Source organism: Thalassophryne amazonica, chromosome 13 (assembly GCF_902500255.1).
Source record: "Thalassophryne amazonica chromosome 13, fThaAma1.1, whole genome shotgun sequence".
In the NCBI taxonomy this organism is placed as follows: domain Eukaryota; kingdom Metazoa; phylum Chordata; class Actinopteri; order Batrachoidiformes; family Batrachoididae; genus Thalassophryne; species Thalassophryne amazonica.
In genome coordinates this window covers 63,649,420-63,668,370 of record NC_047115.1, presented here as the reverse complement: position 1 = coordinate 63,668,370, position 18,951 = coordinate 63,649,420, and the positions used below count along the sequence as shown (strand labels likewise).

The window sequence follows — 18,951 nt, the reverse complement described above, 5'->3', positions numbered from 1 at the left end:
AGGACAGACGTCTTCTATCCTCGAGCCTGCCCACACGTCACCTTTGCTAATTGACTATTGTACTTATTCTGTAATCAGCTGTGTTTTGGTTGTGCTTTTCACAACAGTAAAGTGTTCATATTTGACTCTTTCATTGTCCGTTCATTTACGTCCCCTGTTGTGGGTCCGTGTCACGACACTTTCCCAACAGCATATCTCGGCCAGCGTCATGGACTCCGAGCGGCGTCACCCAGCCATTGAACGGCCAATGGGAGAGCAGGTGCACAGGCGTCTGCAGGAGGCGTGATTGGTGAGTTGCAGCACATCCTCACCACCTTTACGGCTCGGTTGGATCAGATGATCCTGAGCAAAACATCCTCCTGAACCGCAGGGTGGAGGCTCTCTCCGCACAGGTGGCAGCGAGCGCTCAGGGCGCTGCTGCAGCTCCTCCTCCTGCCGACCCTGTGCAGGATATAAATGTTCCACTGGTCTGTTCAACAACCCCTCCAACATCCCCTGAAGCATACATAAGCCCCCCAGAGCCGTACGGAGGTTGTGTGGAGACCGTGCGCGGATTTTCTCATGCAGTGTTCGCTCGTCTTTGCACAACGTCCCGTCATGTACGCGTCTGATGCTAGTAAAGTAGCTTATGTAATTAATCTGCTTCGAGGAGAGGCACGCGGCTTGGGCTACGGCGCTTTGGGAGCAAATTCACGGCTCCTTCATACGTTACACTGGGTTTGTGAGGGAGTTCAAACAGTGTTTGATCACCCTAATAGAGGAGAGACCGCTTCAACTGTGCTGCTGTCAATGAGACAGGGACGCCGGCGCGCAGCTGTTTATGCAGTCGACTTCCGCATTGCGGTTGCGAGGTCCGGCTGGAATAACGCTGCGCTCCGCGCGCCTTCATAAACGGACTGTCGTCGGTCCTGAAGGAGCACCTGGGGCCAAGGACAAAACGCGGGATTTGGATGACTTATTGATCTTGTTCTCCGGTTAGACAATCGGTTATGAGGAACGCCGTCGGGAGCGAGATGAAGGACGTGACCGGGCACGCGCCGTCCCTCTCCCTTCTGGGTCTGAAAAGGTTCAGCCCTCCCCACGCTCCACAGCCGCAGCACTCCGTGGGGCAACAGCACCCCCTGCTGGTGTTGCTAGGGAAACACGCAGGGCCAATATGAGATCAAATGACAGAATGAGGAGGCTGGTCCACGGGGAGTGCTTTTTCTGCAGCTCAAAGGAGCATATACAGAGAAACTGCCCCAAACGGCCAAAACGACAACACTCGCCTTTAGAGACTGGGCTAAAGGGGGGTCATAACATGCACGTGGGACACACACGTATTGCCACACGACTCCCAGTTACAATCCTGAGTGGGGATTTAACCCTTCAAGCCCCAGCACTGGTGGACACGGGGTCAGAAGGGAATCTGCTGGATAGCAGATGGGCTAGGGAAGCAGGGCTCCCTCTGGTGGCGCTTCCTTCACCATTGCAGGTGCGGGCACTAGATGGCACCCTTCTCCCTTTAATCACGCACAAGACACAACCAGTAACTCTGGTAGTGTCTGGGAATCATCGGGAGGAGATCGACTTTTTTGTGACTCCTTCTACCTCCCGCGTGATTTTGGGCTTCCCTTGGATGTTGAAACACAATCCCTGGATTGATTGGCTGTCTGGGGTGGTGGTTCAGTGGAGCGAAACCTGCCATCGGGTGTGTTTAGGATCCTCGGTTCCTCCCGGTTTACAGGCTAAGGAGGAGGTCAAAGTCCCTCCCAATCTGACAGCGGTGCCGGTTGAGTACCACGGTCTTGCTGACGTCTTCAGCAAGGATCTGGCACTCACCCTTCCTCCGCACCATCCGTACGATTGTGCCATTGATTTGATACCAGGCGTGGAGTTCCCGTCCAGCAGGCTGTACAACCTCTCACGACCTGAACGCGAATCAATGGAGACCTACATCCGGGACTCATTAGCTGCCGGGTTGATCCGAAATTCCACCTCCCCGATGGGTGCAGGTTTCTTTTTTGTGGGCAAGAAAGATGGCGGACTCCGTCCATGCATCGATTACAGGGGGCTGAATGAGATTACGGTTCACAATCGATACCCATTGCCCTTGTCGGATTCCGTGTTCACCCCCCTGCATGGAGCCAAAATCTTTACAAAATTGGATCTTCGGAATGCGTATCACCTGGTTCGGGTCCGGAAGGGAGACGAATGGAAGACGGCATTTAACACCCCGTTAGGTCACTTTGAGTACCTGGTCATGCCGTTCGGCCTCACTAACGCCCCTGCAACGTTCCAAGCTTTGGTAAACGATGTCTTGCGGGACTTCCTGCACCGATTCATCTTCGTATATCTGGACGATATTCTCATTTTCCCCAGACCCTGAGACTCATGTCCAGCATGTACGTCAGGTCCTGCAGCGGTTGTTGGAGAACCGGCTGTTTGTGAAGGGTGTGAAGTGTGAGTTTCACCGCGCTTCTTTGTCCTTCCTGGGGTTTATCATCTCCTCTAACTCCGTCGCCCCTGATCCGGCCAAGGTTGCGGCGGTGAGAGATTGGCCCCAACCTACAAGCCGGAGGAAGCTGCAACAGTTCCTCGGCTTTGCAAATTTCTACAGGAGGTTCATAAAGGGCTATAGCCAGGTAGTTAGCCCCCTGACAGCCCTGACCTCTCCTAAAGTCCCCTTTACCTGGTCGGATCGGTGCGAAGCCGCATTCAAGGAGTTGAAACGATGGTTCTCGACTGCACCAGTGCTGGTGCAGCCCGACCTTGGCCGCCAGTTTGTGGTCGAAGTGGACGCCTCTGACTCAGGGATAGGAGCCGTGCTATCCCAGAGCGGAGAGACCGATAAGGTCCTTCACCCGTGTGTCTATTTTTCCCGCAGGTTGACCCCAGCTGAACGGAACTATGACGTCGGCAATCGAGAACTTGCGGTGAAAGAGGCTCTTGAGGAGTGGAGACACCTGTTGGAGGGAGCGTCTGTGCCGCTCACGGTTTTCACTGACCATCGGAACCTGGAGTATATCAGGACCGCCAGGCGGCTGAACCCCAGACAAGCCCGCTGGTCACTGTTCTTCGGGCGTTTTGACTTCCGGATCACCTACCGCCCCGGGACCAAGAACCAGAGATCGGATGCCTTGTCCCGGGTGCATGAAGATGAAGTCAAGACTGAGCTGTCGGATCCACCGGAGCCCATCATTCCGGAGTCCACTATCGTGGCCACCCTCACCTGGGACGTGGAGAAGACCGTCCGGGAGGCCCTGGCACAGAGCCCGGACCCCGGAACAGGGCCGAAGAACAGACTCTACGTCCCACCAGAGGCAAGAGCTGCTGTCTTGGATTTCTGTCACGGTTCTAAGCTCTCCTGTCATCCGGGGGTGCGACGGACCGTGGCAGTGGTCCGGCAGCGCTTCTGGTGGGCGTCCCTGGAGGCCGACGTCCGGGAATATATCCAGGCCTGCACCACCTGTGCCAGGGGCAAGGCAGACCACCAGAAGGCACAGGGACTTCTTCAGCCACTTCCTGTGCCTCATCGCCCCTGGTCCCACATCGGTCTGGATTTTGTCACGGGCCTCCCGCCATCCCAGGGCATGACAACCATCTTCACGATAGTGGACCGGTTCTCCAAGGCGGCCCACTTCGTGGCCCTCCCGAAGCTCCCCACGGCCCAGGAGACTGCAAACCTCCTGGTCCACCACGTCGTCCGTCTGCATGGGATACCTACCGACATCGTCTCTGATCGTGGTCCCCAGTTTTCCTCACACATCTGGAGGAGCTTCTGCCGGGAACTGGGGGCCACTGTGAGCCTCTCGTCCGGGTATCACCCGCAGACCAATGGACAGGCAGAACGGGCCAATCAGGAATTGGAGCAAGCCTTGCGCTGTGTGATGTCCGCCCACCCGATGGCATGGAGTGAACATCTGGCCTGGATCGAGTACGCACATAACAGCCAGGTGTCCTCTGCCACTGGCCTCTCCCCATTTGAGGTGTGTTTGGGGTATCAGCCCTGTTGTTTCCCGTGGTGGAGGGAGAGGTCGGTGTGCCCTCGGTCCAGGCCCACCTGCGGAAGTGCCGTCGGGTGTGGCGCTCCGCCCGTTCTGCCTTGTTAAAGGCCTGGACGAGGGCGAAGACCCATGCAGACCGCCGGCGGGTCCCCGGCCCCTGCTTACCAGCCGGGCAGGAGGTGTGGCTTTCCACGAAGGACATCCCCCTCCAGGTGGACTCTCCGAAGCTCAAGACAGGTACATTGGACCATATGAAATCCTCAAAATCCTCAGTCCTGCCGCAGTGAAGCTCCGACTCCCAGCTTCACTGCGGATCCACCCGGTTTTTCACGTGTCAAAATCAAACCCCACCGCACCTCACCTCTCTGTGCTCCTGGACGGCGCCGCCTCCTGCCCGGATCATCGACGGGGAGCCGGCTTGGACAGTGCGCCGGCTCCTGGAAGTCCGTCGGATGGGCCGGGGTTCCAGTATTTGGTGGACTGGGAGGGGTATGGACCCGAAGACGCTCCTGGGTGAGAGGAGCTTCATCCTGGACCCGGCCCTCCTGGCGATTTCTACCGCCGTCACCCGGACAAGCCTGTCGGACGCCAGGAGGCGCCCGTTGAGGGGGGGGTCCTGTTGTGTGGGCCGCCAGAAGAGGATGGTACTGCTGGCCCACCACCAGAGGGCGTCCTGCCTGAAGTGCGGGCTTCAGGCAGACGATGAGGGCGCTGCCGCCTACGGACACATCGGGGGTGACAGCTGTCACTCATTATCTCTTGACAGCTGTCACCCATCTACACTTCATCATCCCACTCCATAAAGACCGGACGTCATCTCCACCTCGTTGCCGAGATATCGTCTACCTTAGGAGCAGTACCAGATCCGACACGCGGAGACAGTGGCCACCTGGGGTGTTCGGGATTTGGTGGCTCCAGTATTCTCCGGGTTCGGCGGCGGAGGAAATCGTGTGGTTCCGGTTCTTCTCAGGACAGACATCTTCTATCCTCGAGCCTGCCCACACGTCACCTTTGCTAATTGACTATTGTACTTATTCTGTAATCAGCTGTGTTTGGTGTGCTTTTCACAACAGTAAAGTGTTCATATTTGACTCTTTCATTGTCCGTTCATTTACGCCCCCTGTTGTGGGTCCGTGTCATGACACTTTCCCAACAATACATGTCTGTTTGTTAATAAAAAAAAATATTTTTTCATAATTTAGACTGATTCGAGGGTTGTTTAACAAGGCTGGAACGGATTCTAATTATTTTAGTTATTTTGAATGAGGGAAATTCATTTGAAATATGAGCAAATTGGCTTACAAGCTTGGTCATGGAACAAATTAAACTCATAAATCAAGGTTCCACTGTACTACTAAAATGTAATTTTTTATGCTTTTCATCATGTTAATAAGAGGCAGTCGTTCTGCTCTGTGTCAGTCTGATCCCGTCAGATCTCAGAAGCTAAGCAGAGCAGGATCTGGTTAGTACTTGGATGGGAGACCTCTCTGGAACACCGGCGGCTGTGTGTGTTTCTCCAGGTAAAACTGGAGTTGCATCAGGAAGGGCAGCCGGCGTAATACTTGTATCCGCTGTGGCGACCCCGAACAAACCGGGAGCAGCCCGAATGAATAACAACAACAACAACCTCACGTTAATAAGAGACTGCATCCATGAGACCCTGAAAACACATATACCAATGATCCGTGTCTGCTCCGTTTTAACCTGCGTGGAATTTAATAAACGCATACCGAATTTCAGACATCTTATATATATTACTCTGGAACAAGATGACAAACAGTGTTGTAAAGGACAATAAACAGGACGTTAAAGTGCAACTTTAATTCAATTTCCCCCGTGAATGACATGAACGGGAAGCGATTGCAGCTCACAGTAACTCCCATTGAAAATAACGGATCTGAGCTTCTGGCATTTTTACATAAAATGAACGCAGTAACATCTAAAAACCCAGTTGAAATATCCAGGAGAGTTTTTTATGTTGTGATGTTAATGCTGTTGTCCATGTGCTACGGTTTAAGTGCAGCCTGATCAGAGCGTCTCAGTGCAGTTCTCAATGTTAATGACAGCACGTCTTTTTGGTTTGGACCCGGATGTTGAAAATCACATGATGTGTTACATCACACTTAACAACCAGATAGGGCCACATACAGACAGGCAAACTCAGTCACAGTCTCACATGCGTGCGCGCACACACACACACACACAGTGAATTTAGAATCACAGTTCACCTAACCTTCATGTCTTTGGGAGTGGGAGGAAACCGGAGCCCCCAGAGGGAACCCACACAGACACGAAAACACCATACAGAAAGGACCAGATGGGAATTGATCCCAGGACCTTCTTGCTGTGAAGCAACAGTGCTAACCACTAAGCCACCACCACCCCCACTCCAAATTGAGTTATAGAAACTTTATCATGCAGTGAAAATGACTATCATAGCAATAAATCAAATTATTCAGTGCAAATAAGTAATTACCTGAGGTCATTGGATACTGCGAAGGCTTTTTGTCCATCCATCCTTATGTACGTACGTACGTGCTCAGCATAAATCCAGTCCTATTACTGCCAGAGACTTCAAATTCACAGGGAACATTCTTGGGATACAGACGTTGAACAAGTTCAAGATGGCTAACCTTGACCTATTTTAAGAAGTTTAAAAAAAAATCACATTCTGTTTCTATTTTTATGGTATAATCTCGTGGACATTAGTGCGGTGATGTCCATTTCTGGTGTCGCTAGCTGCTAACTTCGCTTTGCTTTTGGCTAAATATAACACCTTTATCATATATTATATAAAGCCAGCAAGAAATAAACACTTCTAAAACTGAAAACGCCCTCCTGCAGATGCTGTTAAACATGAATATTGTTCATGATTGATTGATTTATTGATTGATAGAGGGACTTTATTGAACATGTACACATTGTACGTAAGACAACAGGATCTTAATAATTAATTAAACAACTGCAAATTATAAGAAGACAATGCTCATACGGCCGAGGGTATTTTAGCATTGCATTATTTTTATTTATTTATTTATTTATTTTTTTACTGTTACAGTGTTGATTTCAGTCTGTGTACAGTTGACACAACTCTATTTAGAATGGCACCAAATATAATCATGGTGGAGTAAATTTAACTCTGTAAAATGTACTACCTTGCTAGTAATTTGACAAAAAAATGATAGATGTGAGCAGCGATTCATGAGCAAAGAATTTACAATAATAGAAGCATGCATGAACAAACAGAAAGAATATATGGTTGTGCACAATGTGGTCTATGTTGTGATTATTATTTTGTTCAGTTTGTCTTTCTTGATTTGTCCTTCCATTGGATTTTTTTAAATTCATCTTTGAGCTGAATTTGTTGGTACGAGGGTTGTGCAGTAGTAACAGATGAGCTAATCCAGAAACGTAGGAGTCTGCTTACCTGTGCAGTGAGTTTAGTGATACTTTTTTTTAATATGATTTTACCTCCAGCAATCATTATTTCAACTTGGACTGTGAGTGATAGTTTCCTCAGTATTGTATGTCCAACATCACTAAATAACACTGTTGTACTTAAAGGACATGCCACCAAGGTGAGATTCATAGTTTGTTCAGAAGGATTTGTTGTCACAATCAATAACAAAGTACTGCATCACAGCTGAAGAACTGATCCCACACTGATCCACAATCTGACAGTGATTTAATCCAGACTGTTGCTGAATGCTCCATAAAGCCTTCAGCTTCAGCCTTCCAGTATAATAGAATTAAAAGTTCTGTGTTTGTGATGTTTCTTCAGCCGTGCAAATTTCAGGCCATTTTTGTGTACAAGATGGTACTTCTGACTTATAGTGTCATATAAACAGACCTGTTTTGTTTTTTTTTTACTACTCCAAGGAGGTTATATTCTTACTTTAGTCTGTTTTCAGAATTATTTAACAAACAACAGTATTTATACTAATATATATATAACATAACCCCTGCCAACGAAGTTATTAAGTTAAGTTATGTTAAGGTTAAGTTATATTAAGTTATGTTATTGCCCATTGTTTGTTTGTCTGTTGTGAACAGGCTGGAGCCCACACTTTTGCATATATTGTTGTGAAATTTTTACTGACGATTCATATCCTGACAGGCAAGAACTAATTCAGTTTTAAAGGTCATAGGTCAAAGGACAAAGTAAAAAAAAAAAAAAATCTTGGAAAATGGGAAAATCCCTATCTTTAATATTAATCAATCAATCAACAACTTTATTAACCCCACAAGGGGCAATTTCATTTGAGCAGTCCATTAAAAAAATAACATAATATATAACAACAATAAAACTAATAAAAACAATAAAACAGACTTAAGAAGTTAAAATGAATAATAAATAAATAAAAATATGGCAGGACCTACAGAGCATTTAAAAGTCGAATTGCCGAAGGTATAAACGACTTTAAAACCGGTTGGTTCTCCACACCGGGGACGCATACGGCGTCCTAAAGGAAGCAGAGAAAACTCTCCTAAAAGACATGAGCTGACATGGACAAGATGATTTCAGCCTTCCGGAGGATCTGTTTGATTACAAAAAGAGTGTAAGTCTCTTTGTTTCACACCTATAATCTTTGAACAGATTTTAACAATGTTGTTTCAGGCTGTTTCTGTCTTTCACTGAGAGGCTGTGTATATGCTAATATTGAAATAATTTTCAAAAATTCATAAATGTAAAAAAGATGGAATATTTTTAATATTTGAGAGTGTTTATGTAGGATGGTATCCTTTAGTGACTGACAAAGTTTGATCCAGATCGATCCAGATTTCAGATTTTGTGGCCATTCAAATTTAACATTGAAACCCATGTTTTGCATTATATCTCAATCAAATGTGCCCAATCACTCTTGTATTTGAAAGTGAGGTGCAGACTGGTACTCACTATCTCCTGACAAAGTTTGATCTGGATCTGATCTGGATTGTGGATTTTGTGGACATTGAATTTAATATTGAAAAGCCCATTGATGTACATTTTGCATTATATTTCAATCAAAAAGTTCTCAATCACTCTCATTTTTTTCTGTTATGGATTTACTTACACCACCACAGTTGGCTGGAGGATTCATTTTATGCTTGTTTGTCTATGTTCCAGTTATCAGTCGGAAACCAAGTGCCAAAAAGCAATCATAAATTGTGCATAGCAGAGAAAACCAATGTTCTGTGAAAATTATCTGGAAAAAAAAAAATTAGAAACTGAAAAAGTAAAAGAAAAAAAAACTTGAAAACACCACAAAAACATTCATGAACTAAATACATTTGCCTTATTGAGGTTTCAAATTGTCATGATCCTGCCCTTGATGGGCCTCCTGTCATAAATTTTGTACTGATTTCTGCTTTCTTGTTCAGTACATCTGTATTTGTATTCTCGTCATGCTCATGTTGTCATTGGTTTGGTTTTGTGTTCATCATTCATTTATTTGTGGTCTTTTGTCAGTGATGTTGTTTTGTCTTAGTAGCTCTTTTGCCATATTGTTTTCATTTATTGTTACCTGTTATTTTTTCACTCTTGTTCCCTTAGTCACTTTAGTCTTAGTTTGGTTCTGTTTATCTCATTTCTTGTATATGCTTTAGTCACTGATTGCATTATTTGTTGTATGCTTTGTCTGTTTTTTTTTTTTCTTTCTTTTTCTGTGAAGTATACGTTTGTCTGGTTTTGTTTTCAGTTTATTACTTATTTTCTTGTTCAGTCATTTTTGGCATTATCTGTTATTCTGTAGTCTGGGTTTGTTTTCTGTTTAGTCTATAGGTTGTTTTGCCACTTTGTTATGTTAGTTTTTATACTTTAGCCATGGTCAGTTCCGTTCTAGTTTAGACTTAGTCTTTATGCTCTGGCTGGTTTGTTCCCCTTAACATTTATTGGTTTTTGGTCATTTCTTTCTGTTGGCATGTTCTGTTGTTCACTGTTGTTTTCTCTCTCTGTTTTCTTTTTGTGTCTGTCTCACAGCACTAGTCTCTGTATTTTGTCCTTTCTGTTTTCTTGCTTTATCAGGATCATCTTTTGGTTTTTGCTGTTCAGTCTTTTTGCACTTAGTCACGCCACCTGAACTTTCCTGTTTCTTCTGTTTGCCATGCCCCCTTCCTGATTCTTCCGAAACACCTAATCTCACTTTCCTCATTTCCACCCTTGTTATTTAAGCCCTCTGTTTTCACTCGAGCCTCGCCAGTTCGTTGATTTTCACAGTCCTTATACCAGCCATTTCATAGTTCTGCCTTGTCTTGCCATGTACTGACCCTGTTCTGTTCGTGACCTTGCCTTGCTACTGCCACATACTGCCTGTGCAAAGATCTGAGCTTGCCTTTTTGATGACGCCTTTGTCTGCCAACTACCTGTACTTCTGCATTACTGTGTACGGAATCCCAGTTCATTTTGACCGATAAAGCCTTTCTATTCAACACCTCTGTCTGAGTTCTTGCATTTGGGTCCCACAACCTTCTGTGCCACACCACCTTGAGTTCTCGACACAAATCCTGCAAAATCTTGCAAAACTTCGGAGAGTTCGCCACTCTGCGAAATGTCAGTGACATTGAGAACTGCACTGAGATGCTCTGATAAGGCTGCACTTTAACCACTGCACACGGACAACAGCAGTAAAATCGCAACATAAAACGCTTTGTATCTTGTGCCTAAAACTCTTGTAAATATATTATCTGGGTTTTTAGATGTTGTTATTGTGTTTGTTTTTGTAAACATGCAAGAAGCTTGGGTTGTTTCTCTGTTATTTTCAATGGGAATTGCTGTGAGCTGCGATCCCATTCTGGGGGAAAGTGAGTTTGCTCTTTAACTCCCTGGTTATTGTCCTTTACAACACTGTTTGTCCAGTTTCTTCCAGAGTAATATATATGAAATGTCTGAAATTCAGTTTGCATTTATTAAATTTCACGCAGGTTAAACATAACATACCATACCATACTAACTTTATTTCTAAAGCACCTTAAAACAGCCAGCGCTGACACAAAGTGCTATACACTAAAACCACAAGACAAATTAAAATACAATCAAATAAATATAAAAAGAACCACTAAAATGCAATTTAAAACATTATCAAACTAAGCCTTATTTGTGTCAAAAGCCAAGGAAAAAAGACAAGTTTTAAGTGAACTTTAAAAATGACCAATGAAGGTGCCTCCCTAACACCCAGAGGCAAACTGTTCCACAGTCTGGGAGTAACAATAAATCTATTCAAATCAATTCAATTTTATTTATATAGCGCCAAATCACAACAAACAGTTGCCCCAAGGTGTTTTATATTGTAAGGCAAAACCATACAATAATTACAGAAATACCCCAACGGTCAAAACGACCCCCTGTGAGAAAGCACTTGGCGACAGTGGGAAGGAAAAACTCCCTTTTAACAGGAAGAAACCTCCAGCAGAACCAGGCTCAGGGAGGGGCAGTCTTCTGCTGGGCCTGGTTGGGGCTGAGGGATGAGAACCAGGAAAAAGACATGCTGTGGAGGGGAGCAGAGATCAATCACTAATGATTAAATGCAGAGAGGTGCATACAGAGCAAAAACAGAAAGAAACACTGGGTGCATCATGGGAACCCCCCAGCAGTCTAAGTCTATAGCAGCATAACTAAGGGATGGTTCAGGGTCACCTGATCCAGCCCTAACTATAAGCTTTAGCAAAAGGAAAGTTTTAAGCCTAATCTTAAAAGTAAAGAGGGTGTCTGTCTCCCTGATCGAATTGGGAGCTGGTTCCAGAGGAGAGGAGCCTGAAGCTGAAGGCTCTGCCTCCATTCTACTCTTAAAAACCCTAGGAACTACAAGTAAGCCTGCAGTCTGAGAGCGAAGCGCTCTATTGGGGTGATATGGTACTATGAGGTCCCTAAGATAAGATGGGACCTGATTATTCAAAACCTTATAAGTAAGAAGAAGAATTTTAAATTCTATTCTAGAATTAACAGGAAGCCAATGAAGCCAATATGAGTGACATATGCTCTCTCCTTCTAGTCCCTGTCAGTACTCTAGCTGCAGCATTTTGAATTAACTGAAGGCTTTTCAGGGAACTTTTAGGACAACCTGATAATAATGAATTACAATAGTCCAGCCTAGAGGAAATAAATGCATGAATTAGTTTTTCAGCATGACTCTGAGACAAGACCTTTCTAATTTTAGAGATATTGGGCCTCATGTATCAACGTTGCGTACAGCGATATTTGAGCGTATATGGGGTGTACACCAAAACGGCTGCACTACTTGGCATTTATCAATGTGGTCATTGGCGTACGCTGCGCTACAAATATACACCAGGTCGAGAGGGTGGCGTAAATTATACACCAAAATGAACCAGCGCTGGAATCCACACAAAAATGAAGATGATCAACACGATAAACAGTGCCATTATACAAATCAATGCATATGTACATAAATAACACTTTCCTGATTATACTACATAATAATCAATACAAATCCCGCCTTTGCAGGATTGTTATGGAGCCGATCCGTGGTCACAGCGCTGACTGCAAAGGACAGCACTGCTCGCCTTTTTCTCCAGACTTTGAGCCTGGAGCCAGAGCAGCGCTGAGCTTAACTTCTGTGGTGTGATCATTTTAGACTATGAAATTGATAATAACAACTGTAGTTTCGTCATTCCCTTAATTCGCTCGTGCTGCAATCAGGTTTTGTCGTCTCCATTCGGTTGTCACAATAAAATAAATACAGAAATACATTAACAAATAAAGAAATCTGACAGATTAGGTGTGTCTTATTAATTGAGTGAGCAAATATCCACATCAAGAATTATTGACATGTGAAAAGAGAATACAGTGGTCCCTCGCTATAACGCCGTTCACCTGTCGTGGCCTCAGAGTCTCGCGGAGTTTTTAGTCCAATTTTGCATGCCTTTTTTTTACAGTGTTCTGTGTTCTGCGTATCTGTTTATAAGAATCTGTTGCCCAGAAGAAAAAAGAGCGCCAACAACTACTCTTAACTGTGTTTGTCACACGGGACACAGACACCTGCTGCAGCGAGATGTGAGTGGGAAAAAGGCGCGGCGTCAGGACGCAGAGGCCCGATCTGTGACATACTGGTCAGTCACTATTAATAATTTCTTATGTGTCGACCTCGTTCGTTGATCGTTAAAATTAATTCGTTAGTTCTAAATGCCATCCTAATTATTTATAGGAAAATGTTCTATTTTTATTTCTCAAACAAATGTTTGGGCCTGAAACAGTTTGGTATTATTTTCCTACTAAGGTTTGAACTTTGAGAGTGTTTTACACACGAGAGAAAAGTGATAAAATGTTCATGCCTGATTGAGAAAGTGTATAAACTGTGTAGTGAGGGGTTTTTTACAGCCTTAAAAACGTCTATAATAATTGTAAAAATAACGCTGACTACGTCGCGGTTTCACGTATTACGAGCTATTTTTTAGACGTAACTCCAGCGATTAATGAGGGACCACTGTAACACTTTACTGATTATATACTACAAAACAATTGATACGACAGCCACTTTTGACGCTCTACTGGCACGCGTCGTGATTGGTGGAGTTCTTTTTCATTGCCGTCTTTTCCGTCTTCTATGTCGTAAAATGAGGGTGTGTCTGAAGTGGAGTCTGAATATTTATGGGCGTGTTTATTATAATTACGATCGTTCTACCCGCCGCATTTATCAAGATCACGTCAGGCGTACGCCAGAAATGGGCAGGTGCGCACTGCTTGATACATGTCACGGCGACTTTGGTGTATTTCAAGTTTACGCCGTAAATTTACGCCACAAGTGCGCAACATTGATACATGAGGCCCATGCGCAAATGCAAAAAAGCAGTCCTACATATTTGTTTAATATGCGCATTGAAGGACATATCCTGATCAAAAATGACTCCAAGATTTCTCACAGTATTACTAGAGATCAGGGTAATGCCATCCAGAGTAAGGATCTGGTTAGACACCATGTTTCTAAGATTTGTGGGGCCAAGTACAATAACTTCAGTTTTATCTGAGTTTAAAGCAGGACATTAGAGGTCATCCATGTCTTATGTCTGTAAGACAATCCTGCAGTTTAGCTAATTGGTGTGTGTCTTCTGGCTTCATGGATAGATAAAGCTGGGTATCATCTGCGTAACAATGAAAATTTAAGCTATGCTGTCTGATAATACTGCCTAAGGGAAGCATGTATAAAGTGAATAAAATTGGTCCTAGCACAGAACCTTGTGGAACTCCATAATTAACCTTAGTCTGTGAAGAAGATTCCCCATTTACATGAACAAATTGTAATCTATTAGATTAATATGATTCAAACCACACAGCACAGTGCCTTTAATACCTATGGCATGCTCTAATCACTGTAATAAAATTTTATGGTCAACAGTATCAAAAGCAGCACTGAGGCCTAACAGGACAAGCACAGAGATGAGTCCACTGTCTGAGGCCAAAAGAAGATCATTTGTAACCTTCACTAATGCTGTTTCTGTACTATGATGAATTCTAAAACCTGACTGAAACTCTTCAAATAGACCATTCCTCTGCAGATGATCAGTTAGCTGTTTTACAACTACCCTTTCAAGAATTTTGAGAGAAAAGGACGGTTGGAGATTGGCCTATAATTAGCTAAGATATCTGGGTCAAGTGATGGCTTTTTAAGTAATGGTTTAATTACTGCCACCTTAAAAGCCTGTGGTACATAGCCAACTAATAAAGATAGACTGATCATATTTAAGATCGAAGCATTAATTAATGGTAGGGCTTCCTTGAGCAGCCTGGTAGGAATGGGGTCTAATAGACACGTTGATGGTTTGGAGGAATTAACTAATGAAAATAACTCAGACAGAACAATCAAAGAGAAAGGAATACTCAGCTCAATAGAGCTCTGACTCTTTGTCAGCCTGGCTACAGTGCTGAAAAGAAACCTGGGGTTGTTCTTATTTTCTTCAAAAAGTGATGAGTAGTAAGATGTCCTAGCTTTACGGAGGGCTTTTTTATAGAGCAACAGACTATTTTTCCAGGCTAAGTGAAGATCTTCTAAATTAGTGAGATGCCATTTCCTCTCCAACTTACGGGTTATCTGCTTTAAGCTGCGAGTTTGTGAGTTATACCACGGAGTCAGGCACTTCTGATTTAAGGCTCTCTTTTTCAGAGGAGCTACAGCATCCAAAGTTGTCCTCAATGAGGATGTAAAACTATTGATGAGATAATCTATCTCACGCACAGAGTTTAGGTAGCTACTCTGCCCTGTGTTGGTATATGGCATTGGAGAACATAAAGAAGGAATCATATCCTTAAACCTAGTTACAGCGCTTTCTGAAAGACTTCTACTGTAATGAAACTTATTCCCCACTGCTGGGTAGTCCATCAGAGTAAATGTAAATATTATTAAGAAATGATCAGACAGAAGGGGGTTTTCAGGGAATACTGTTAAGTCTTCAATTTCCATACCATAAGTCAGAACAAGATCTAAGGTATGATTAAAGTGGTGGGTGGACTCATTTACATTTTGAGCAAAGCCAATCGAGTCTAACAATAGATTAAATGCAGTGTTAAGACTGTCATTCTCAGCATCTGTGTGGATGTTAAAATCGCCCACTATAATTATCTTATCTGAGCTAAGCACTAAATCAGACAAAAGGTCCGAAAATTCACAGAGAAACTCACAGTAACGACCAGGTGGACGATAGATAACAACAAATAAAACTGGTTTTTGGGACTTCCAATTTGGATGGACAAGACTAAGAGTCAAGCTTTCAAATGAATTAAAGCTCTGTCTGGGTTTTTGATTAATTAATAAGCTGGAGTGGAAGATTGCTGCTAATCCTCTGCAATAGAGAAAGCCCTGTCCCCTCTGAGCTTTCTCTTTGACCTGGGCATTTGCAGGAGCAGCTGGTCAGCCAACCTGAGAGACCGACTAGGTGCACAAGGCTTAAGAAGCCCAGAGAGGTACGAAGGAGCTAGACCATGGAGAGACTTAAAAACGAACATAAGAATTTTAAAATGGACCCTAAAATGAACCAGCAATCAGTGAAGTGCAGCCAGGACAGGAGTCATATGCCCCCATCAAAAGCCGCGCCGTAGCATTCTGGACCAACTGCAGATGAGAGAGAAGTGCCTGATTACTCCCACATAGAGTGAATTGCAGTAAGCCAACATGTGATGACACAAAGCATGAACATCCAACTCGAAATGTTAACTGGAAAGAAAAGGTTTGCGTTGCCAAATACCGCAAATGATAAAAACAAGATTTCACCACTGCTGTAATTTTACTGTCCAATTTAAGATAACCATCCATCTTAAAACCAAGATTAAGAATAACTGGTTTAAAATATGCTTCCAGGGGTCCCAAATTGACAGAGGAGGGCTCACAAAGACTACTAGGTCCAAAAACTGCCACCTCTGTTTTCATTAAAACTTAGAAAATTCAGGGAAAGCCAGGCTTTAATATCTTCTAAACATGCCAGGAGCTGTTTCATTGACTGACCATCCCTCTGAGTCACACGCAAGTAAATCTGGCAGTCATCTGCATAGCAGTGGTATAAAACACCATGTCTTCTAAAAATAGTCCCCAGAGGCAATAAATATAGCGAGAGCAAAAGGGGCCCAAAATACAGCCCTGTGGGACACCACATGACAAAGGGACTACAAAAGATTCAAAGCCACCGACATTCACAGAAAATGTCCTGTCGGTCAGATAGAACTGGAACCACTCAAGCATAGTACCATCAATACCCACCAAGTGCTGTAGTCAAGATAGTAAATACCGTGGTCAACCGTATTGAAAGCAGCCATTAAATCGAGGAAAACCAAGATAACAGAGTTCCCAGCATCACATACGAGAAATATGTCATTAAAAACCTTAGGTAACACAGACTCTGTGCTATGAAATGGCTTAAAACCTGACTGAAACTTCCAAAATCCCATTTTCATTCAAAAAAATTGCTTAACTGACAATAAACATTTTTTATAAAACCTTAGACAGAAAAGGCAGTTTGGAAATGGGCCTATAATTAGTCAAAACTATATGATTGAGACTGGGTTTTTCAGCAAAGGTTGGACCACTGCGTGCTTAAATTTTGCCGGAACCACCGGCTCCCCAATACACAACAAGATTTCTTTAAAAAATTGTGGGGAGACAGGATCATAAAAAGAACCATACTTGATGTGCCCTACTATATCCTTTAAAAATGAAAAGGTCACAGATTCAAACTGAATAAAAGTGACAGGACAAGAAACCAAGGCTGAGGGTCAGAAGCAGGAACCAAGATAGAAGCCCTAATATTATGAACTTTTTCCATAAAAAAATGCAGGCAAAATTGTTGCACGTATCTGGGGAGTCGTCCAAATATACATTCTGTGCAATATCTAATGCAGAGTCAATGATCTTAAAAAACACTCGTGGGTTGTGACCATGAGAGGAAATAATATGCACAAAATATTCCCTTCTTGCCTCCTTTACTGTGGTCTGATAACAGTCCCAACAGTTTTTCAAGGTTTGAAAAGAGTCCTGTAGTCTGTCCTTTTTCCACTTCCGCTCGGTTCTGCGACATTTCCTCCTGGCCTCACGAGTTCTGTCATTTAACCAAGGCTCAGAATTACCCATGGATCACCGAGTCTTAAATGGAGCCACCGAATCCAAAATGGTTTGACAAGACAAATGCAACCAGGAAACCAGCTCTTCTATATCACAGACAATAACTTCAAAAGAAGTGCATAACTGCTGAAAGGCAGCAGAAAACTGAGCAGCAGTAGAGGAGTTCATAACCCGACGACACCAAGCGCGTGGCACAAGGCTGCGCTGCAGGCAAGTACCAAATAGTACCGAAATCACAATTTCCAGATCAGTTACCGACACGGATTATTTGGAATATTTGTTTTAGCAAGTTTTCAGGGTCTCATGCATGTGTTTCTCCGCGTGCGCAAAGGATTATGGGATATCTCAATAGGGCGGAATACTCCTGACATTTGATCACATCCAATTTAGCTTTCGAAAAGCCATTTCCAACAAGACTTTGGTGTGAAAACTTTTTCCAAGGTAACATTTTTTGGAATTATCAACTTGTGTTGGTGAGGTTTGCACTCTGAGCGTGGTGTTCTAGTTTCCATTATATAACAGCTGAGTGGATCCTTGTCATTTGTATGGTGCTTTGTATGTCACGTGATATGAATCATTCATCCATTTGTGTTGCGTTGCATTTAGTGTGCAAATATGGTTCCATTATTGTGCAAATTTGGCTCCGTACATTTTGTACCATTGCACGCTGTGAACCCCGCCATGCACACACTAGTGGGCGGCAGCATTTAGCTAAACATGGCGGAGTTTGTTTTGCTGAACGGACGACGATTTTGAAGGAGCTAAGAGATGGTGCTAATTCTTCTAACACACACACACACCCAAAATAAAACAGATCCACTACACTGTAAGCCGTCTGGAGGCATGAAGAGCTGTTAGGATGAAAATCTGGACAAATTGCTGATGCTGGACTGAAGAAGTATGCAAAGTTTTATTTATTTATTTATTTTTTGGAAGTACACAAAGTCAGCACATGGCATCACGGACTACATCGTCAGAATTATTTTTGAAGTATCTACTTGTTTTTCCAAGTTGGCTGAGAACAATTTTGGACTCCTATTTTAAGTTCGTGTTGGACTGTTGACATCAAAGCACCACTGATGAACACCAAAATGTAAGTCCCTTTTGTGTTGTTTATAAATTAATAAAATATCAAATGAGAAGGCTCTATTTTAGAGTTATATAAAACAAATAATGAATGTTTTTACATTCTTCGCAGAGTTGAATGGTACGTTTCAGCTTTCACATTGTGAAATATTTGTTCCATTAGATTCATAAGCATTCATTATTTGTATACTGTGGTCTTCTGAAAAATAAATAAATAAATAAAAAGAGAAAAATACAGTACATCCATTTTGTGCGCTCCTCTGTGGCCAGACAGGAACTGTTCAGCGTATATGCACAGAAGGACTGCACGTTCACAGCTGGACGACGCAGTAAAGTAAGTT

At 43.6% G+C, this 18,951-nt stretch overlaps 1 protein-coding gene across 13 annotated transcripts in view; it reads right to left on the bottom strand.

Moving 5' to 3' along the window:
• The window catches only part of LOC117523394 (regulating synaptic membrane exocytosis protein 1-like), a 343,959-nt gene that overhangs the window by 301,926 nt on the left and 23,082 nt on the right, over positions 1-18,951 (bottom strand). The gene's annotated exons all lie outside the window — the stretch shown is intronic.